The 22991-nt window shown below is 54.9% G+C and overlaps 1 protein-coding gene across 2 annotated transcripts in view; it reads right to left on the bottom strand.

Annotated features, from left to right (window-relative positions):
- Positions 1–6243: 6243 nt before the first annotated feature.
- The window catches only part of CDK12 (cyclin dependent kinase 12), a 71420-nt gene continuing 54672 nt past the window's right edge, over positions 6244–22991 (bottom strand). The window contains exon 15 of one of the 2 annotated variants that reach the window (XM_039516256.1): positions 6244–7181. The gene's annotated coding sequence lies outside the window, so the exon portion shown is untranslated. Of the gene's footprint in view, positions 7185–22991 lie in introns of both variants that reach the window. The other variant, XM_039516255.1, reaches the window with a different exon arrangement.

Raw genomic sequence — 22991 nt, 5'->3', positions numbered from 1 at the left:
TCCGGCAGGACGCCTGGGTTCCAATCCGGCCCCTCGTCGACTCAGTGCAATTACACCAGGGCTTTGTGTGGAGAGCCGGGTGGACAACGGGTGCCCCCTTCCTGAGCCTGATCTAGGCCAGCCATGGGTGCGGGGAGGCTGGGCACAAAACCAGGTTCAAATTTTCAGAGCCTCCCCCCGGGTACAACACGGAGCTCCTCCCCGCAGCCCCCAAGTGCCCATCACCCGGGCATCCAGGCAAGGCTGCCCTCTCCACGCAGCCAGCCGAGAGGAATAACTCGAGACAGCAGGTTCTAATTTGGCTGCCGATGAGTTTTGCCCCCGTGCGCCGCGCCAGACGTTGTCCAAACCTGGCCAATTAACCGGCCTAAGGGAGAGGAGGTTCAAAGTTCCTCAGAACGAGCCCCCCTCCCCGCCAGCTGCCTCCCCTTTTCATTAACCCTTTACCTTTCCAAACCAACACACCGCACTGGGGGTTAAACTGGGGGCGATGGGGGGGGGGCAGGATAGAGGCATAGATGCCACTGCCAGAAGGAACCATTGTGATCATCTAGTCTGACCTCTCGTGTGCCACAGGGCAGAGACCTTCCAGGCATCTGCGTGCAGCAGGCTGCAGCGTCCAAGCCAGACGCACCCACACACAGGGCTGGGTTTTCTCTCGCTCCTTGGAGGCTGGGGGTTCAGAAGGAGGGCGTGAGTCACCCCCATATCAGGGGGCCCCCTCGCCACCCAGCACGCAAAGGCTAAACCCCAAAGCCTGCCTGCCTCAAGATGGGCGAATTAAGATATAGAATATTAACGTATGTCAGGAATAAATGACTGCCACAGAGGTGCCTAATCTGTTTTTCTAATATGACCACAAGCAGAGAGTTAGTGGAATTAGGGCGACAGCTGCTGTGGGGTTTTTTTTTTCCTCCCCTCCCTCTGTCTCTCTCTCTCTCTCCTCCTCAGCGCTCCACACACCGATAGAAACGGTGCCCTTCACTCTATTTCTCTTCATCTTCCTCCATTCTGCGCTTTTTCCGCAGGCTGTTCTGCCAGAGCTGGCTGTCGCTGGCGTCACACCTTACTGCTTTTAAAGATTGCTCCGCAGAGAGCTGGGGAAAATGGCAATTTTGTGTTGATGCAGCCTGGCAGCAGTTGGGAGCAGGGGAAAGTGAAGAAAAGTTGGAACCAGTGCCAAGTTTTCCCTCGGGAGAGATGGGGGGGGGGGGAGAAGAGAGAGAGACACACTGAGAGGAGACACACACACACACACATACGCACAAGACACAGCTGATGGCTTATGTATGTTAGAAGCCCATGAATTTAGAAGCCCTTTTGAAATCTACCACCACGACTCTAAGCATGTGCCAACGCAAGACATGGAGCTGTATGTTGCAGAGTGTGTTCCTGCGTGTGTGTGTGTGTGTGTGTATGTTCCTTTTTTTTTTTTTTGGATAGCAGTAGAATGCAGTATGCAAATGAGATGGTTATTACCGCAATGTTCGTCAAGCTGAGCTGAGAAGACATTAATAGCCTGATGAATATGCATGTGAATTTGTTAATTAAGTTAATTATTCTGCTGAAAATGCATTCGTCTTCCAAGGACATTTTCCCAATGATTTTTACATGCTTCAGTCATTAGTCATGCTATATTTTATCAGGGAAATGAGTTTGCTTAAGTTGTAAAGAAAAAGAAAAGAATGTTAAAAAAAAGGGAGGGGAAATGAAAAGACAAAAAGAAAGAATAAAAGTTGAGAATTGCAGAATTTATTACCAGAAAAAAAGTTTGGAGAAGTCTTTGCGATTTGGAAACAAACCCAGAATTTCTTGTGGAGGGTGGGGGGCTTAGGGTAAATTCTACTTTGCCATTTTTCTCTCTCTCTTTTCCTCTCTCTTTTTTTTTTTTGATGACAAACTTTTTTTTTCCGGTGCCAAATTTCCAACACATTAATTAATTGTTGTAGCCAATTAACTGTAGTTGTGCAAATGAGTTTAGCACTAATTACCATGCAGTGCTTGTAATCACATAAAAAACTTGCTGAGAGAGAGAGAGAGAGAGAGAAGGGGAAAGAAAAGAAAAAGAAAGAAAGAAAGAAAGAAGCAATCAATGCATTTAAAGGACCAGTGCCTTGATTCCACCCTACGCCCTTCCACAGGGGCAGAGCTGAGGGGAGTGGAATCGTAGGGGAAGATTCCTGGATGGCTGAGTAACAGCGGAGAACGCGCATGAGCTGCCTTTTGTTTCCTAAACGCTGGTGGGATTTTAAGAATACGACTCAAACTCCAGCCGCGATGATTAAATCAAGTCATCTCCGCTTTACATAATATTTCTGCCATTCCTTTAATTCCACCGCTCGGCAAGGAATTAAAGCAAGTAGCCCCCAATGGAAACGGCGATAAGCAGCCTTTTTACAGACCTCTTTTTAACAGAATTGAGGAGATTTGTATCCTTCCCTTTACTCCCCCGCTCTCCGCCTCAGCCAACAGGGGCTGGGCGCGGTAGTTTTGCTAGTTTAGAAGTGGATTTAGCACCTGGGAAAGTTGACAACGCCATGGGATTATGGGATGACCTGGGCGGTTGCTGTGCAGGCTTCCTGCTCATACGCACACTCAAAGCCTCTGCTCAAATTCAGAGCAACCATTGCCATGGGGCTTTGGTCTCCAAGGCCTGTTAAAACCCTTCAGCTGAAACTCACCTGCCTTGCTATTCACCTAGAGGTCCCCAGCTAAGATCAGGTCTCGTTGCCCTGGATGCAGCACAGAGGAGGAGGCCGTCCCTGCCCCAGAGAGCTTCCGATCAAAATAGGCAAAGGAAAGAGGATTCTACCCATTTGACAGATGGGGAAACTGAGGCTCGAAGAGATGGAGTTTGTGCGGGAGACAGGAATTCTGCCCCAGAAACCCAGTTTCCTACAGGCCAGGCCAGCACCTTACCCACAAGCCCATACAGCCAGGTCCCCAAGCAGGCACAGGATCATAGCCACTTTGGGTTGCTGTTGACCTGAGCTGCATTCAAAGCCATAACCAAGAGGTGAGAGCCTCCGTACCCCACTCCTCCTAGCCTGCCCATCTTTTCTTTCTTTGCCCTATAAACAATGGCAATGCTGAAGCTCCGTCTCCTCCCATCGATTGGCAGAGCATGACATAGTCCGAGCTCCTAAGAGCTTACAGTGTAAAGGCCCAACCCAACTCCCAGCCAGACAGCGGCCCCGAGGTGAGCAAGATGCAAATGCCAGAGCGGTTATCACAGACAACCCTTGGAGTCAGCGAGGGGGTGGGGCCCAGTGGGTAAGAGCAGGAAGACAGAGCTGTAGGGGGCTCGTGGTCGAAGGCTGGGAGAGGGAGGCCAACAGAGCAGCGAGGCAAAGAACAGAAGAGCGAAGGGAGTGAGAGCCAGTGATTTTGTTATTCCAGTTACAGTTGTGCCCCCACCTCAGGCTGGTGGTAGCATGATGGCACCACGTGCTGTTTGCAGCGGGTACAACCTATCGGCATCAACTGCACCCAGGAGAGGGTTTCTCAGGCAGAGTGACCCAGGGAGGGATCAACCTTACCAGCCATATGCTCATTGTCTAAGAACTGCACCACAACTAGCAATGAGCATTTCTCCAAGATCCAACTCCTTTACATTCAGATAAACACAACACCGGACTCATGGGCAAGCAAAGCACCCGGCCATTTGGAGCCCACAACTCACAGGCAGGCCTCACCTTCCTCTTCAGCGATGGAACCGGCTCACCACCGCCACAACTTCCGTTCTAGGAGCAGAGGAGGAAACTCAAGGCCTAAGCCTCCCACTTGATAAATCTAGGGGGACCCTTGAAAAAAAAAATCACAAGCCTGCAGAGGCAACCAGGAAGTGCAGAAGGGCATGGACTGAGGTCCCAGGCTGGTTATTGGCTCTAAGTAAATTGTACTGCTGTCCACAATTCCTATTTCCTATCAGGAAAACCCAATGGTCTTTGATTTCTGCTGGTACAGGGTGGCATGTGGGTCAGTTACAACCCTGTCAGGAGCCTGGTCGCAGCCTCTGTGCCAGGGAAGCTAGTTCTGTCTCCAGCACTTGCTAGTCTCCAAACGCTGATGCTTTTTCTAGCAGCAGAGTCTAGAAGCCTCATTGACCCAAGCACAAACTCACCTCTCCACCAGGTGGAGCTGTTTCATGTCCTGCTGTGTTTGGGGGGGTGTCTGGTGTAAACTCAGCTGCAATCCACTTTGCAGAAGTCCCCACAACTGGAGCGAGCGCCAGAACCATTGCGGGGCCAGAACCAACCAGTCACGTGACCTGCATCAATAGGGGTGTGAAGGCAGATTTGCTCGAGGTGTGCGTTAAGGGATACAAAACTAAACAGCTGAGATACACACAGTGTGTGTGTGTGTGTGTGTGTGTGTGTGTGTGTGTGTGTGTGTGTGTGTGTGTGTGTGTGTGTGTGTGTGTGTGTGTGTGTGAGAGAGAGAGAGAAATGCTGCAGCTGCACCCATCCCATCAGAAAGAGCTTTGGCTTTAGCTCATCTCCTTATTACCCTAATGCTCTTCATTCACCCAAGCAACTGAGTTGCCTCTGGCAGGTGGGGGACTGGGAACGGAGACAATGCATGGACAGTGAGACTTCCTGGGCAAGTCACTTAATTGCTCTCTGTGCCTCAGTTTCCCCAGCTGTAAAATGCCCTCGCTGGCGGGTTGGGAGGGTCTGTTCATGCTAGCAAAGGGGGAGGGGAGAGCTTAGCGTTCACCTCTGGGCTGCTTTCCACAAGTGCTGAGCACAGGCAGCTCCTCTCACAGGAATGCTCTGGACACGCGGGACGTCTGAACACATGTGAGTAGCTGGCTATCAGACGAGGTGCCAGGGGCTGGCGCCCAACAGTACGTAGCATCGTTCCTGGGGTTTGTCTAGATAAGAACCGATCGTGAGGCGCAAACAGCTTTCCACCGAGCTCTTCCCAGCACCCGTTGACCTCCCAGCACTTCCGAGTGAGCCACGAGCCATGGACACTGACCCCAGCCAGCCACGGGCAGGGCCGTCTGGATTCCAGCTCCCTCATCCCCCAGAAGATCTGGCCCCATCAGCCCAACCAGGGCAGGAGCACAAGCGTGTAGGTCACAGGCCAGTGGAGTGCAGCGCTGCACACAAGCCATTGCACAGAGCAGCGATGGAATCGGCCTCACAAGTGAAATCAGTTGGTTGGTCTGCGCTTAGTCCTGAGTCTGCATCACGGAAGAACCACCAGTGGCCTCAAGAGACGGTCCGGAATAAGGGGATGCTACAGGCCGAGAGGCAATGGGAAATCTGTACGGGGGAGCCCCCGATTGTACCCGAAGGGGGGACCGTAGGTCAGGAAGGAAGAGCGCTGGCAGAGCTGTGAGGCCCCAGAACTGGAGGAGCAATGGGGCTGCATGCTGGGCTTGAGGGGCACCAGCTGAGCCGTGGGGGACGCCCAGGACTGGAACAAGTCACTCGCCATCTCCAGGGCAGAGGTGGTGACTGTGCTGAGCGACCCCGAGGAAGGGGAGTTTGACGTCATGTGGGGTTGGCTGAGTCTCTTCTTGAGAGGCCCGACTGCTGACCAGGGAGGGGGGGTACCTCGTGCAGCCGGGGAGAGGAAGCTGGGAGGGATCAGGCAGGTTCTAGTCAGGTCCTGGAATTGATCGTGTCAAGTCTCTGCGAACAGCTGGAGCTTCCTGCACTTGTCTCTGTTTCCCAGGTGCTGGGCTCTGCCCACAGAGTTGAGAAAAGGAGACTGGATCCGGAGAGGAAGTTTCCTGCTTTGCCTTGTTGGTTGCCTCTGTCAGGGCCGCACTGATTCAGGCCAACCGGAAAGGTCCCACACAATGGGAGACTCGACAGATGGAATCAGCAGGACATTAAGACCCGCTCTTCAGCCGACGTTTTCCTGAGTGCAATTTCGCCCTGTCCTGGGAGAGAATCTCCAGCCCCACACGCCTGCCTGCTCTGGGCTGGATTTCTCAGATCGATATAAACAGCGGGTTGCCTGTTATTACCAGTATCCTGGCATTACAGAGAGGTCAGGGCCCCGTGGTGCCAGGCACTGCACAGACAACGGACAATCTGCATAGAGAAGGGAAGGACCACTGGCTCCCTTTTACAGATGAGGAACCAGGGATAGAGAGATTAAGGGAGTTGCTCAGGGTCACGCAAGGAGCCTGTGGCAGAACAGGGACGAGAACCAGGATCTCCGGAGTCCCCACCTTTAACCACACAGCAGTCCCTCCTGAGCGTATAATTTTATTTCAACAAGCCATCTTTAAACCTTTCCCAGCCTGCCCCACCCTCCTCAGACAAAGGCTCCAATCTGACCCAGTTGGCTAGTAACGTCAGCTGAAGGCACCATCATAGCCGGTGTGAATGAGTTTGTTGGGACTCAGCCCAGTTTCTCGCAGATGGGAGTTGATGTCACAAGAAACCAGGATCGCAACTGGCACCTCTTGGTTTCAGCAGAGGCCTCAAGGACCGAATAGACCATGAAGATGGAGCTCCCCTTCCACAGCTGGCCCCACGTGCCTCACGTGGCAGTGCCACCAGACTGGCGCCCCTAGGCATCATGGGACGGGGGCACTCGACGGATATTGCCATGCAGAATTCACAAGCAGGCCCCATCCCCCCTTCGAACGTTCTGCGCCCAGCTGGGGAAACCAGGAGGAAACACCCTCCTGGCCCAAACGCAGGAGCAGCAGCCAGTTCTCTGCACACAGTTGCTGCTGGGACACCCATATGTCTAGAGACGATACCCTGGTGGGGGCAGGGTGTCCAGCTTGGCCTATTTCACGTAGTCTCTTTCCAGAGAGATGCACTTCAAAGTTGACCTGCAAAGAGGAAATGAATTGGCTTCTGCCCTTTTTCTATGTGGTTCGGAGAGCTGGAGAAAGAAAGCCTGACAAGTGTTTTTTTCCCTCCACGCCTTCCTCCCTAGAAATCTCAGGGATGTCACCTCTGATCTTCCCTGGTTTTGCAGGAGAGCTGCTTGGAGGACACTGGGATTGGGGCCTGGAGCTTTTCTCAAAGGGGCGAGGAATCCTTCCCGAAGAGCTTTTTCTCCCAAGGGTTTCCCCCCAAAAGTCTGAACAAACATCACTTCCCTTCTCACACAGACTTTGCTTCCTTGGTCTTCACAACACCGTCTCGCTACAGGTTCTCCTGTCGTCCACGGAGTCTCCCAGGGGAACGAGATCAGAGCTGCTGCTGTGAAAAGCAAACAGAATAAAACCACTTAACAATTATATTATACATTACACACACACACAGGGTGCTGCCCAACACCCCCGCTCCCACACACAGCGCTGCCCAACACACACACACAACCAATCTAGATTTTTATGATGTCATCAATTACTGTGGTCTCTGAGTAGTCGTAGTCACATACGCACACACCTGACTACGTAAGCTGTTATAAGGTCACCCATCACTGTGGTATCTGCTGCATTAGCGAATCAGTACAAGGAAACTGTATCGGAGCTTGGGATAAACTCTCTCTTAGCCAATCAGAAGTCACTAGCTTCTCATTCCGAGTGTGCATTATCCATTTGTGAGCTGCTCCTTCTGACCAATCAGATCAAGGGAAAAGCACATTGCCTCCTGCAGCCACGCCCCAAACTTTCTAGCCAACTGATCTGAGCCTGATACTGACACACTTTGGTCCCCGGCTATTGGATTGGCGGCTGGCGGGCGTGTGACCGGAAGTGTGCCCATTGGCGGCCAATCAATCCAGCTTTTGCAAATGGCAAGCAATGGAAAGCAGTGACCTGATGGACTCAAGAGACGATGTACCATTTTGAAGATTTAAAAAAAACAAACAACCCAGTGAAACGGAACCATTTGGCAATAAATATACAGTGACGTCTTGTAAGGTTTGCCGAAATCTGAATGGTCACAATGTTTTCCAGCACATTCCCAGTAGGGCTGGAATAATAAATGATCATAATACTGGGAATGCTTTGGCCTCTTTGACTGGAGAATCTTAAGGGACATGCATTAGTTATTCAAGGTAGAACAGTGTTAATAATTAATTGGAGATATACCAATCTCCTAGAACTGGAAGGGACCTTGAAAGGTCATTGAGTCCAGCCCCTGCCTTCACTAGTAGGACCAATTTTTGCCCCAGATCCTTAAGTGGCCTCCTCAAGGATTGAACTCACAACCCTGGGTTTAGCAGGCCAATGCTCAAACCACTGAGCTATCCCTCCCCCCTAGTGTTATGCCCCCATTGTATAGATGGGGAAACTGAGTCACTGGGGGAGGCGGGGTGAGAACCAGGAATCAGCCCCAGCAATCTCAGAACAGGAAATGGAGAGCCGAGACTCTTGCATTCTATTCCCAGTTCTGGAAGGGGAGTGTCACCTACTGGACAGAATACGGTGGGGCTGGGAGCTGTTAAACTGCACTTTCCTACCAGGTGCGGAAACAGAACCCAGGAGTCTTGGCTCCTAGATAACTCCTCTAACCACTAGACCACCTGTCTCACTACATAGCTATACATTAGCAAGCAACCCACATACATGCACGTGTAGGGCCCAATCCTGCAGTCGTTACTCCAAAGGGAGGTTTATTTTGTACTAAGACTCTGAGCACGTTGTGCTGGATAAACACAGGGAGAGTCTGGAGGAATTCAGAATCCATCCTACCTATTGAGTAAAGACAAGCAGGTCTGGTGGGAGATAGAGCAATATGTACATCAACCACGAACAAGTGCAGGAACTGGGGGAGATTCTCTGGCCTGTGCTAGGCAGGAGGTCAGACTAGATGTTCAGAATGGCCTAGCAATCCACACACACACGCACACACAAGCATCAGCGCAGTCTCCTCTCAGCCTGGCTCTGCTAGCAGTGTCTTCCATCCCTCTACAGAGCCCGATCAATTGCATTCATACGAGGGGCTCCCAACCACTGGGAACCAGACAGCCTCGGAGCTGGTTCTCTCTCCTGCCAAGGTTCATTCACGCCATGCAAGTTTTCACCTTGTGGGCCGGTTGCCTCAGTTTCTCTGAACTCCGCTGGGATTCCTCGCTTTCCCGCCAGCCAGCCGGACGGGAGCGGGTTAAAGGGACAGGATGGGTATGCTATAAATTTCGCATCAGAGAGTGGGGGGAGCGGCGCTGTGGGGGGAAGCTGGGAAAAAGCCAGTGGGCTGTCTCTAGGTAACAATAAACACGGCGAGCAAGGAGCAGCTGTTACACTGACTCTCTCTGCATCACAATGCTGAAATAACGCTAATAAACCACACGCACACACGCGCCGGTTCATGGTCGGGGGGGGGTCGCACCCGGGGCCCGGGCGGCCGGGACCACAGGCCTGGGGACAGTGAGTTGAGTTTTGCTATCCAGAGAGGGGGTGGTGATTAGCATGGGCCATGCCCCAGCTCTGGAGGGGGAAAAAGGGGAATGGAGAACAAGTCATACCGAAAAATACTGCCGAGAGAGGATGGAGGCCCCAATCCGGTATGCTACCGAGCGGGAAGTCAGCGATGTCTCGGGGAGCGGAGGGGGTCTGTTTATCAGGCCCTTGGCAACTCTGCATTGGAGCAGCTCTGTCGTTAAAGGATTCGATCCTCAAACAGCAAGGGGAGCAGCATCCCCGTTTTACAGGTAGGGAATCGAGGCACAAGGCCAGTGGAAAGACTTACCCGAAGCGTCTGCGGCTGAGCTAGGAGATGGACCAAGGGCTGGGAGTTCCCAGTCTGGTACCCTACCTACTAGGCCACCCACTTGGTTCTACTCACAAGACCAAGACCCTAAGTTTAGATGTAACAGGCCTCAGTTAGTCCCAGGCATGGATGTATAGGTGCCTACAGGCCCGTGCTTAAATGTACAGGAGCGTATAGGTACACGCTTAGATATATAGGTACCTATTGGCCCATGCTTAGATGCATGGATGCCCATAGATACAGGCTTAGATGCATAGGGGCTTATAGGTACATCATGAGATTTAAATCTAGGAGCAGCCCTGTTGGCATCGCCAAGTTCAGTGCAACTGCTCCTGTGCGTGAAGCGTTCCCAACTCACCCTTTTTTCAAGTCCTACAACATTTGGTGTTTCTCGAGGTCCCTTCCAGCCCCAGTCCTGTTGCTAAACGGGACAGGAGCGAAAAGAAACAAAGGCCACTAGCGCTTTGTGGGCTGCCTCCTGAGACCCCTTTAAATGGGGCTGGTTTCCGAAGGGCAGGTACCCAGCACTTTCTGAAAGCCAGGCCCTATGGAGGTGCTTCTGGTACCCCAAATCACCAGCCTAAGATCCACGGGGTGGGTTTCATGGGGGCGAGAGGGGAGGAGTTGATGTTTTAAAGGAAGAAAACGGGGGGGAATGTGGTGAACCTAAAAAGGACAATATTGGTGTCATGGAGCTGGGGCAGATCCCACCATCCTCCAGCACTAAAGCTTTGGGGAGACTGGGCCCCACCCCATAGAACCCAGCCCAGGGTTTCCAGCCTGGGAGATTATCTGGGGCTGGCTGGAGTCTTCGTCAATGCAGACAGGATCAGCAAAGCTCCTGGTCTGCGCTCCTCATTGGGGCTCTGATTGAAGGATCATGGTGGTAACATAAGAGTTGGCACCCACAATTCTGTGACTGCAAAGCACCCACAGTACGGCTTAATCGTGGACTCAAAAATGGCCAATGGAGCCCACTTCCATGCTTGACTCAAGGTTGGTGGCGACAGGGGCGGCTCTAGAAATTCCGCCGCCCCAAGCAGGGCGGCGCGTTGCGCCGCTCGCGCCGCCCTTCCCCGGTCCCGCGGCCGGGGCAGAAGTGCCTGCGGACCGTCCCGTGGTCCCGCGGCTCCGGTGGAGCATCCGCAGGCATGCCTGCGGGAGCTCCGTCCGAGCCGCGGCACCAGCGCACCCGCCGCAGTCATGCCTGCGGGAGCTCAAGCGGAGCCGCGGGAAGAGGGGACTCTCCGCAGTCATGCCTGCGGCAAGTCCGCTCGTCCCGGGGCTCCGGTGGACCTCCCACAGGCATGACTGCGGAAGGTCCGCCGGAGCCAAATGCCGCCCTGCCACGACAATGCCGCCCCACGCGCCTGCTTGGCGCGCTGGGGTCTGGAGCCGGCCCTGAGTGGCGACCATATGACGTTTGGTGGCCTCCAGGCGTGGGTGACACTAGCCCCGTGGGCACAAAACGAAACAACAGCTGCACTTGAACATAAGAACGGCCATACTGCATCAGACCAATGATCCAGCCAGCCCAGTATCCAGTCTTCTAACAATGGCCAAAGCCAGGTGCCCCAGAGGGAATGAACAGAACAGGGAATAATCAAGTGATCCATCCCCTGTTGCCCATTCCCAGCTTCTGGCAACCAGAGGATAAGGACGCTTCTGAGCATGATTTTGCATGGCTAATAGCCATTGATGGACCTCTCCTCCAGGAACATATCTAGTTCCTTTTTGAACCTTGTAATAATCTTGGCCTTCACAACATCCCTTGGCAAGGAGTTCCACAGCTGACTGTGCGTTGTGTGAAGAAATACTTCCTTTTGTTTTAAACCTGTGGCCTATTAATTTAATTTGGTGACCCCTAGTTCTTGTGTTATGAGAAGGAGTAAATAACACTTCCTTATCTACTTTCTCCACACCGGTCAAGATTGTATAGACCTCTATCATTTCCCCCCTTAGTCATCTCTTTTCCAAGCTGAAAAGTCCCAGTTTTATTAATCTCTCCTCATACGGAAGCTCTTCTATACGCCTAATCATTTTTGTTGCCCTTTTCTGAACCTTTTCCAATTCCAATATATATTTTTTGAGATGGGGCGACCAGATCTGCACGCAGTATTCAAGATGTGGGCGTACCATGGATTTATATAGAGGCAATATGATATTTTCTGTCTTATTATCAATCCCTTTCTTAATGATTCCCAACATTCTGTTTGCTTCTTTGACTGCCGCTGCACGTGGAGTGGATGATTTCAGAGAACTATCCACAATGACTCCAAGATCTCTTTCTTGAGCGGTAACATGAAATGATGGGGTCTAAATTAGCTATGTATAGTTGGGATGATGTTTTCCAGTGTGCATTACCCGGTATTTACCAACATTGAATTTCATCTGCCATTTTGTTGCCCAGTTTTAAAGCCACTTTTAGAGGCCAGGCAAAGACGATGATTGACCTTCTCAGCCCTAGGGGGTGGCAGTTCAAGGTTAAGGTTAGGGTTGCACCCGCGTGGCTTGCAGCACTGCTTTCTCTGCTCGGTGGCTCAATGCAAGAGCTTTGCTTGGTAGGGCTGACAATCTTGCACCCTGGCTACCAATGGCGAAAGGGAAATACAAGCTGGTTTGCTTTGCTGTCAGAAGCCAGGCAGCCACATTCTTGGGAGTAAGAGCGTGGGGGAGGCTCTTTGAGCCCCAAATATAACAATGCAGCTGCTCTACCTAATTAACAGGCCCGGGAGTGTCTAATTCCAGTAGCTTGTGGTGCACGGATCTGGCAAGAAAAATATTCCCTGAAGATCTAGGATACAGGAGGAAAAATCCAAGCCACATTGGAATTTCAGAGGCAATACTTCCCGTATCCATTGGTCACCGATATCTTCACTGGTCTGATCTGACTCTATCCCTGTTGTTAAAAAAAAAAAAAAAAAAACACCCAACCTGCTTGGCAAGCTGGACGCCTGCAAGGCAAACAACAAAGGCAGACCTGCACCCCCTGGCACCAGGGGCCCAGTTCCTTGGCTCCCGGGAATCTGCAATGCAGGCAAGAGGCCTCCACGTGCGCCCTGTGTTACAGCACATGGGGGGAGGGGAGTGTGAGCGTGTCCTGCCTTTGCAGTCTGGGCCGGTCTCGGAAGCTGGCTCGGGCATGCCAGCTGCTTTCTTGGCACTGCCTGCTGGCGAGGGAGGTATTTAGCTAGAGACGGCAGTGGTGCTTTTTGATACCGGCAGGGGAGCCGCGGATGCTGCCCCCAGGATCTCAGCCACACAGATAGTGGCTCTGTCGGTCTAGTCCAACGGCTCCCCCTTTCCATTCAGATCAGGAAGCAACTGATGCCAATCAAGTCTATTGCAGTGAGATTCCATCTCTCCGCCTGTCCCTTTATTTCCTCTGTCCCTGTTCTTCTCTTCCAAGTCTCTGCCATTCTCACAAGAGCAACGCTGCCAAGACGCAAGGGGGGTATACAGAGACTAGATCCAGGCGTGATGCACAGACACGCACACACCCCAACCCTTCAGGGAGGTAGGAAGCCATGTAAACAAGCACGTGGGACAGCACACGGCCCCCGTGTACATGGAGAGGCGCTGTCTGGCACGAGGTCTGGGTTTTCAATTCCCATCATGCCACCGAATGAGGGGGAATTCTGAGTAACATCCATCCTAGGGCGCCTCTGAGCTGAGAGCAGCATTGAACGTGCAAGCGGCAAGGGAACGTCCCAGGTGGAAGATTCCTGCCGTTCCAGCAAAGGGTGGAAAGTAAAGATTCCTGAGATGATCAGGGCCGTTTGCTCTCGTAGATGGACATTTGTCCGTGGCCTGGCAAAGGTTTTGACAGCCCTGCCAGCTGAATACATTTGATCGGTGGGTCGACTCATGGTGCCCGCAGGAAAGGAGACCTGGCCAAGGATGCACAGTTAGTCCCAGGAACCAAGAGTAACCAGGGAAATTAGACTAAACATAGAACGTTCCCCGTTTGGAGGAGATGCACCAAGCCATGGAGGCCAGGTAAGAAGGGATGGATGGATGGACGGATGGATGGGTGTGCATGGGGGTGGGTTGATAGACAGATTGCTTCACTCCACACTTCCTCTAGCAACTCCTGCATTGCCAGAGTGGACCAGAGCCGAGGGCCATCCAGTCCAAGGTCCCGTCTCTGACGGGGCCAGTAGCAGTTGCTTCAGAAGGTGCAAGGAACCCACGAGTGGACAGCTATGGAGCAGCCTGCCTGGGGGGCGGGTCTCCGTCGTAGCCCCCACGCGTTAGAGCTTGGTGTGGCCTGCACGCCCAGGCTCGTGCTAGGAAGAGCTGCGTGTGTCCAGCTGGCGGGGAGGAGATCGGCAGGGCCCGGCCTGGGACTCAGGAGCCCTGGGTTCTAGCACTGACGCGCCGGTGCCCTCGGGCAAGTCATTTTGTGCCACTGTTGCCCTTCCCTCCTGTCTTCTGGGGCAGGACGTGTCTCTCCCTCCGAGCCTGTGCAGCACCTGGCCCAGCAGGGCCTCTCCATGCTCCTGGGCAGGGGGCGGCGCTTTGCCTCCCGCTCTGGGCTCGGCAGCACGTGCCAGCCCACCTGGCGCTGCCATGCCACCGACAACTGCGAGGGGCGCCGGCCCGGGCAGGAAGAGCGAGATCCTGCAGCCGGGCCTGGCGTTGGGCCTCCGCAGGCGCCTGGGAGGCAGAAGCTAACCCCCCTTCGGCAGGCAGCGCGGTCACGCCGGCGGCTGCATTTTGCATTCCAGCGCAGACGGCGGCCGTGCAGCAAAGCCGGAAAAAAAAATCCCCCAAATGACACTAAATATTAATGGCTGCCCTACATTAGGCAGCCTGCACCTGACTCGAGTGAGCCGGGAGAGCCGAATGCCTTCCCCACCCCTTCCATTCTGCAGGGCAGCTGCCCTCACGCACGGCCCAGGAGACAGCCTTCCCTTCCCTGCCAGCAGGACCCCCCCCAGACTGGGACACACCAGAATGTGGGGGGGGGGGGGGCAGTGCAGCCGAGCAGGAAGCCTGTGCACCAGCTGTGCTCCCCTTTCCAGCGGTTTCCAGCCCCCCCCACACACACACACCTCCCAGGCATTGGTGTGCACGGGAGCCAGGGAGGAGAAGAAACAAACAAAGCAAAGGCTGGAGTCTAAATGGGGGCAGGATGGGGGATATTTCTAGGTGCTGGGGAAGAGGTGCCAGCTCTAGAGGCAGCTCTATGTATTTTGCCACCCCAAGCACGGCAGGCAGGTGGCTTTTGGCAGCGTGCCTGCAGGAGGTCCACTGGTAACGTGGATTCGGCGTACCCGCCGCTGAACTGCCGCCGAAACCGCGGGACTGGCGGACCTCCAGCAGAAGCACCGCCGAAGGCTGCCTGACTGCCGCCCCCGCGGCTTGCCACCCCAGGCATGCGCTTGGTGCGCTGGGGCCTGGAGCCGCCCCTGCCTACAACGCCGTACGCAGCCGCTCAAGTGACCCAGAAGTCCCTTCTTTTGGCAACAGGTGTGGCTCTCCAGGACTCCCAGAATGCACCGGGGCAGCAAGGGACCCTGGCGTGAACAAGCAGAACGGTTCCAGCCAACACCAGAGGCTCCAACCCCCTATGCAGTGAGAGGGAGGGCAGCAGGCATCCCACGTGGGGCGTGGGGGCGGGGGACGGACAACAGCAAGAGGGCGACAATTAGTACAAGTTTGCTTAAAAATAAACCCGAGAAGAGCCCCAGCCGCCCATCGCTGTCTGCACGAGGTGCCGTCTCCCACCCGTTCTGTGCCCGCGCTGCGCGAGGGAACAGCGTCTGCCCACGCCATTCCATGCAGCCGCCCTTGGAAGGAAACCCGAGGGGTGCTGGCCCCCAGCCTGGGCCGAGGGGGGCACACAGAGCCAGGCCTGATGTGGGCTAGGACATGGGACACAAACCCAGCTTCAGTGGCCACCCGGTCTCAGATTGGGGGCTGCCCCTTGGCCAAGGGGAAGCAGATCTAGGGCCTGGCGGGGAGCAGGGGGGTTTCCTGTCAGAGCGACGTCATGTCAGCAAGTCCCCTAGCACAGTTTATTTACAGAACGTACCCACCTCCCACGCTCTCTGGGTCCACACTGCACCCAACCAGGGCTCCGGCCTCAGCCCCATCCCACGAAGCAGCTGCCTCTCTCGTTCATACACTCAAACCCCAAACAGATCCACCTACCTTAATGGACCCATGGTCCCCATTTTCCTTCAGCTCCTTGTTCCGAGTTTGTACAGAGCCTAGCGCGATGGGGTCCTAGGACGTGACCCGGGGCCTGGCACCACCACAATACAAACAGAGCACAAGCACCTGGCTGCAAGGTGGGGACAGGGGGGGATTGGGGAAGGCTGTTTGGCGGGAGGGGGTTAACAGAGGCTGAGGGTGCAGGACGGAGCAGAAGTGGCAGAGTTGGGGCGTTGCTCTCAGGGCTGGCAAACTTGCCCCTGGTTGCTACGAAGCGCGCACACGAGCCGCTCCCCCGATGTAAGGCTGCACCCAGCCATTCAGCTGGCACCCATGAATCGCCAGGGCTAGCCCAGGGAGGAGGGGCTGCTTTCAAAGACATGTTAAAACCCTAGTGTAGACAGGGCAAGCTGCATTTTAAACTGGGTTAGTTGGGTGGGGTGAATCATGGGGTTGGGTCAGGAACCGGGGCTTCGTCTCCCCACCAATACACATCAAAACTCCAACTGGCCTTGTCGACACTTAGGATTTCACCCCGGCTCCCCGAGTGTAGAAACGGCCGAAAGCGAAGAGCTGACCCCCGCTACGCCAGCGTGAAACCGACCACGGTGTCCTGCAGTGTACCGGTGTAGTTCGGAAGTGACGATACCAGTGTAAATGTCCCCAGGGTGCCGCCGTACTGGAACGGTCTAACTAGATCAGTATAGAAATCACCCCCTTCCTGACCCTGTTATTCTGACACAATCTCTGTGGACTCCAGGCCGTGGAGCAACCAGGCAGGGCTGCAGTGATTTCACCCAGCGGGGTTCAAACCACATCTTCTGGTCAATCCACGCGACTGGGTGTGTAGACCAGGCCTCAGCCAGGGGGCTCTCAACTCGCCGGCAGGTGGCAAATGGGAGAGCAGGGTGCACCGTAGTGGTTTAAATTTCTAGACCTGGAGGAGAGGGACAAGGAGCAGCCCCCTTTGGCTTTCTCAGCCCCAGGGCCAAAGCTGAGGGACTGCCCCAGTCATCCCAGCCTGCGGAACCAAGCACCACTCCAGCTGCCTTGGGGGAAGACACAGCAGAGAGACCACGGAGCTAGTGGAGCAAGCACCAGATGGGGACCCAGAGGATCTGGGCTCTTATCCCAGCTCGGCCACTGGGTGGCTAGGTGACCGTGCCTCAGTTTCCCCACTTGGAAAATGGGGAGAATGATCCTGCTCTCATCTGGAAAGCACTCGGAGATCGACTGACAGAAATAAGGTGAACCAGGGAGGATGATTATTGGGTTATTACCTCTTGGGCGTGGCTCCGATACATCAGTGAGGGGAACCCTTCTCAACAGGGCCAGCCGCTGAGACCTTGCAGCACGTGTGGTTCTCATCTGTGCTGAAGGGTTCTCCTCTTCATAACCCTCTTAGGGCAAACTTGCCCCCTCCCTCAAGCTGGTTAAATGGCAGAGGCTGGAATATTCACTTTCATTTCCCCGCCCCCCGCTTCCCCCTTTCCCTCCGCGCTGATCCCCAGCCAAGAGTCCGGAGCTGAAAGTAGCGCGTGATTGATGGCGGCGTTTTCGCGGTAAGCGCACCCTGTAGTCCAATCCTTGTACCTTTCCCAATGCCTCCCTTGTCCCTATTCAGAGATCATGTTGTCTCATGTTGGTCCCAGAGGCACCATTAATTAAAAATACATCCAATTAAATGGCAGGTGAAAACGTGCAATTCCTGGCCCATTCCACCCCGGTCCCCCTTCCGCCTTGGCACAGCTGCGCTTTGATTTGAGCGAGAGGAATAGGGGAGGGTTCTCTGAACCTCAGCCAGCAGCGCCCGTGCCAGTCTGTTCGGGCGGGTGCGGGCGTGTGTGCGTGCGCACACTGATCTCCATGGCTGGTGGATCATCAGCTGTGCCCTGCTGCTCTTCAAGTCGCACGGCTCCTCTGAGGGTCCCAGGGCCGAAGCGGGGAAGGCTGGGGTGGGCCCCGGGGCGCAGAGCGGGTAGGAGCTACAAGCCAGTGCAAAGGCCCCTGCGGGGTAGAACACCCCTGCCCAAATACTCCCCCTGCCCTCCCCCCGAACGGATGGGACAGACAGACAGCGGATAACAGGCCTGGGGAAGGGGAGCGTTGTAATGATGTGACAGCTGGGATACGAATGGCTGAATCCGGCAAGACGCTCATTATTGATTGTGCCCACGGATGCGGGGTGGACTCCGTGCCAACTCCCCCCTGCCCTTACCGCTGGGAGAAATGAATCCTAATGGGCCAGCGGAGCCAGGGTGCCCGGCGGGCAGGGGAGGGCGGGGGAGACGGGAAACGCCAGAAGGCCAGGCAGGGTGGAGGGGAAGCCAAACACCGGGGGGAGAGAGGAGGGACACATGGGCTGATGGCAGAGGCCTGACTGGAAGCTGGAAGACAGAACAGAGGGGGCACAGACACCTACCCAGAGAGGCAGCATGACCGGTGGAGAGAGGACTGGGTGGAGACGCAGGAGACCTGCGCTCTAATCCCAGTTCTGGCCCTGATTTGCTGTGGGACCTTGGGCCAGTCATTCCCTGCTTCTGTGCCTCAGTTTCCCTTCCTCTGTCTGCCTTGCTATTTAGCCCCTCGGCTTGTTGGGGGAAGGGACACACTCTTACTCGGTCTGTACAGCGCCTAGCGCCCACGGGCCTAGCCCCAGCTGCAGTTGCCAGGCACTCGGTTACAGAGAACAGCAGCTGGCAAAAGTGGCCAGGTGGCTAAATGACCAGGTGCTTCCTGGCTCGCAGGCTGCTTGTCACTGTGACAGCCAAGTGCCCTGCAACACCACTGCAGACACACGCTAGCCAAGGAAATGACAGGCAGGTAAACAGCCAGGGCCAGAAGCCACAGACTGGGAGACAGTTGCCAGTGGCTGGGATGCTCTGGTGGCTTGAGCCCTGCGTTAGCCACCAAGCAGGTAGGGGCGGGGGCAAAGAAGGGACCTGGCTGGTGGACACACCTCACCAGCAGCCAGGACCCGTGTACAGCGCCTGGCACCACGCTCGAGGCGCAGTAACTGTGGAAGCAGGCAGGAGGGTCCCTGCTCCATTTAGCTCCGGGACAGGAGCAGGCAGAGTAAATACAAGAGACAGGCCTGGGTGGGAAGGGACAGGGAACCAAGGAGTGATCTGAAAGGGGGCTGAGGTCTGGGCCAGGAGGCGGTTCAAGGGGGCCAGAGCATTTGGGGCTCGGGAACCCGCCGAACTTCGCCGGCGTCACTTTAACGCCAATTGGAGATTTGACTCTTCAGCGATGCAGTGCTGTGCTGCAATCCCACCCGCGCCGGCTTTCCAATCGAGCCGCCTTCGCCGGAGGGCTGGGGGGAGGCGGAGCAGAAGCAGGGGCGCTGAGGCCAGGCGGCCTGCAGGCCCCAGCAAGGGAAGCCAGCGCGCCTGGTGCCCCCGCCGCACTGGGGGGGGGCAAATGCCCAAGCCCTGAGCTCGTAGATGCCAGACCAGGGCCAAGCCTGGGAGTTCAAAGGGCGGCTGGGCTGGGGAGGTCTCATTCCAGGTCCCTGGGGCCTGCACCGCACTCCACCCCATTGTAGCAAACCGCACAAGGCCTGGAAGGACCATGGAGCCAGGCTGCCCCCTAACTCCCAGAGGCTGGGTCCCTACAGCTCCAGGCTGGGCTCCAGCACCAGGGAGATGGGGGAATCTGACATTGCAAGTTCAATAAGTGAAGCTCCCTTGGCAGATTCCTAGAATCTTATCTCCCACGTAGCACGGGCCAGCGACCACCCCCCGGGGTCCCCACCTCCAGCCCAGTTCCTACAGCTGAGCCAGAGCAGAGCTTCTAGAAAGACATCCAGGCCTGAGTAGAAGACTTCAAGTGATGGACAATCCACCACAGTCCTAGTGGTTAATTCCCCTCCCTCCAAATTCTGCACCTTATTTCTAGCCTGAATCTCTCTCTGCTCCCGCTGCCAGCCATTGGCTCTTGCTCTGCCAGATTGGAGCCTCCTGCTAGCGGGAATCTTCCCCCTGTCTAGCTAGTTACAGATCAAACCGCCTCTTAATCTCCCGCTAAGCTAAACCGATCAAGCTTCGTAAGTGCAAATCACGCAAAAGGCGGCGAGGGACTAGAACAAGCCGGTGGAGGTGGCAACTCAGCCCGGCTCGTACGTGGGTTTTCTACAGCACCTGCTGGCAGAGTCTTGCAAAATGGCGAGATTTAGGCTGAAATTGACGCCGACGCCAATGGGATTTGCCACCCAGGTCTCGCCTCAGGCTCCCTCGCTCTACCCCACGTCGCTCCCATTCTGGCTCAGGTATGTGACACGTTTCAGCTTGTGAAAGGGTGATGGTCAAATGCAGGGATCGGTACTGAACAGAGGTTTGCAGGCAGCTGTACCCAAGGCCACCTTGATCTTTCAGGAAGGATGGCCCCGTGGCTAGGTGCTAACCTGGCACTTAGGAAACCCAGGTTCAATTCTCTGCTCTGCCACAAACATACTGTATGATCTTAGGCAAGTCACTTAGTTGCTCTGTGCCTCAGTTTCCCCACCTGTACAGTGGGGATAAGAGCAATGCCCTGCCTCCCAGGGGTGCTGCGAGGATAGATACCTTAAGAGAGCGTGTGATGCCCAGCCACTACGGTGATGGGGCCACATAAGCAGCACAGACAGAAGAGAGGTTTCTTTTTCTCAGAGTGGAAACCGAGGATCAAGCGCCACATCTGAGCTGTTCAAATCGTTCTTTGCGATTAACCCTGGGTTGGCGCTGCCGGACGGGCGCTCAATTGCCAAGCTCAGCTCGGTCCTGCTGAAGCTCCTCACGAAGGCTCCTCCAGCTCCGACTCCCCTCTGGTGGCATCCGCAAATTTAGCTCCCTCGCCGTCTTCGATGCCCAAAGCAGGAACTCTGGAGAGTTCTGCAGGGCCGTTCACACCACAGCCCAGGGCAGCAGACTCCCAACCCTGCGAGGTGTTGAACCAAGCCCCAGCCATGGGAACCTGCATCGGGTTTCTGGTTTAATGTCCGGGTTGAACAGACAGAACCAGAGCTGGCCAGAAAATAAAGGCAGAAAATTGAATACTTTTTTTTTCCCAAAAACTTGGCTCTTCTTAGAAATTCCAAATTTTGAGGCATTTCTAGGAGCCCCTGAGCAACCACTGAAACAGAAGCATGTTTCACTGACATTTTCCACACGTGGTGGAGGGAAATTTGAGCTCTGTGACCTCTAACCCAGTAGTTCTCAACCTTTCCAGACTACTGTACCCCTTCAAGGAGGTGGATTTGTCTTGTGCACCCCAAGTTTCATCTCACTTGCTCACGGGATCAGACATAAAAATACAAAAGTGTCTCAGCCCACTAGTACTGAAAATTGCCGACTTTCTCCTTTACATCATGTACTCACAAAATAAATTGCAACTCCCCAGCTTGAGAAACACGGATATAGTATATAGAACAGTGTAAACGGGTCACTGTGTGTATGAAGTTTTAGTTGGCACTGGCTTCGCTAGTGCTTTTCATGAAGCCTGTGGTAAAAGTAGGCAAATCCCTAGATGAGTCGATGTACCCCCGGAGAACCTCTGCGCACCCCTGGTTGAGAACCACTGCTCTGTCCCGAACACCCTGAACTGGTCATTAAATGAGCGGGCCTGGTGGCTTTTTATGTCATTCTTAAGCACTTTTAGGACCCCCTCCCCCGCAGTACCCTAGTATCTGAGCATTTCCACAATCTTGTATTTATCCTCACAACACCCCTGGGAGGCAGGGTAGGGCTGTCATCCCCATTGCACAGATGGAGAAACTGAGGCACAGGGAGGCTAAGTGACTTTCCCACAGTCACAGAAGGGCTGTGGCAGAGCCGGGAATTAAACCCAGTTCTTGAGCTCCAGGCAAGTGTCCTAACCACTGCGCCAGCTGTCTCTGAGGCTGGCTGATTTCTCAGCAAGCTATTTGAGTAAAGTAGGGTGAGGTTGCTCTGGACCCACACGCGTGTTCTATGGATCAGCGACTGGCCAGGAGCAACACGGGAAGAAGGTTTCAACAGTTAACTACAGGTCGACTTCAGCAGGAATCCTGCAGGATTTGCACACACAAGCTCTCGGAGTGCGTGTTGGTGGTAGGTGCAATTCAAGGTGCCCGAAGCGTTCAGCGCTGACGTGTTTCCGTTTGTTGCTTGAAATCACCCAACCAAGGCTTCACGCAAACAAGTTCCCACCATTGCTGTCTCCACCTTGTTTCCGGTGCGATGGGTCGCCCATTCTGTACCCTGAGTGGAGGGGTAATGGGGGCGGGGGGTGGAGTTGTGATCAAGTCAGCACTGCAGAGAGCCACTGTGGGGAAGCAGGCCGGTTCACAGGCCCTGGGAGAAGCAGGGATCCTGGGTCCCTCTTGTGAGCAAAGCTCAGATGAGTTCAGTCCTACCGAGGAAGATGTCCATGTGACACATTGTCCTGTGCATGCTCCACATCTCCCTCTGGTGGCTGGTCCTCTCACACATCTGCTACAGCTCCCACCTAGGAGATTTCGGTAACGGTCATGCTGAAGGTTGCGAGTTCAAATCCTGCCACTCGGCTGCACGAGCACAAAGCCAATTAACTCCTGCAGAGAGGAGTGTGGCACAGCTCTGAGCATGGATAACACATATCTTCTCTGCGCGGAATGGTCCCATGAGCAGAGAGAGCCCAGAAGACCATCAGACTACGGCCTGTCGCTGCCTATCTTCGGGGCTCATCTGGGCCCCAGCACTGTAGTATCCCAGAGGGGCTAAGTGACATGCTCATGGTACACAGGGAGTCTGTGGCAGAGCATGAAATTAAACTCAGCTCTCCGGAGTCCTGATCCAGGGCCTTAAGCACAAGTACCTACTGTCTCATCCCTACGCTAAGGCCAAGCACCTTCCTGATCGCCACTGGCAGCCCGGCTCATGCAGGTTGCAAGGGCTTTTCCCTGGAACTGCCATGCGCTAGATCCTGCACAGAAGCCTCTTTGGGTACCCACCTCCCCTCCCCATTCACCAACCACCTTCCCCAGGCGGCCACCACCCTAGCGGCCTCCCTAGTCCCACATGGCTCACGAGAGCCAAGGGGCCAAAATTCATCGTGCGGAAGCCAAACCCATCTCGCCTGGAGGCCGAGCGTGAAACGCCAGGACAAACGGGCAGCGGGGAACGGAAACCCAGGTCCCACACGGCTGGAAGCTTTGACAGCAGGTCGCTCTCCCCAAGGCACGGCACGTGG

Source organism: Mauremys reevesii, linkage group 27, assembly GCF_016161935.1.
Source record: "Mauremys reevesii isolate NIE-2019 linkage group 27, ASM1616193v1, whole genome shotgun sequence".
NCBI lineage: Eukaryota > Metazoa > Chordata > Testudines > Geoemydidae > Mauremys > Mauremys reevesii.
Note: the sequence above shows the minus strand (reverse complement) of the source record. Positions and strands in the feature narration are given on the sequence as shown.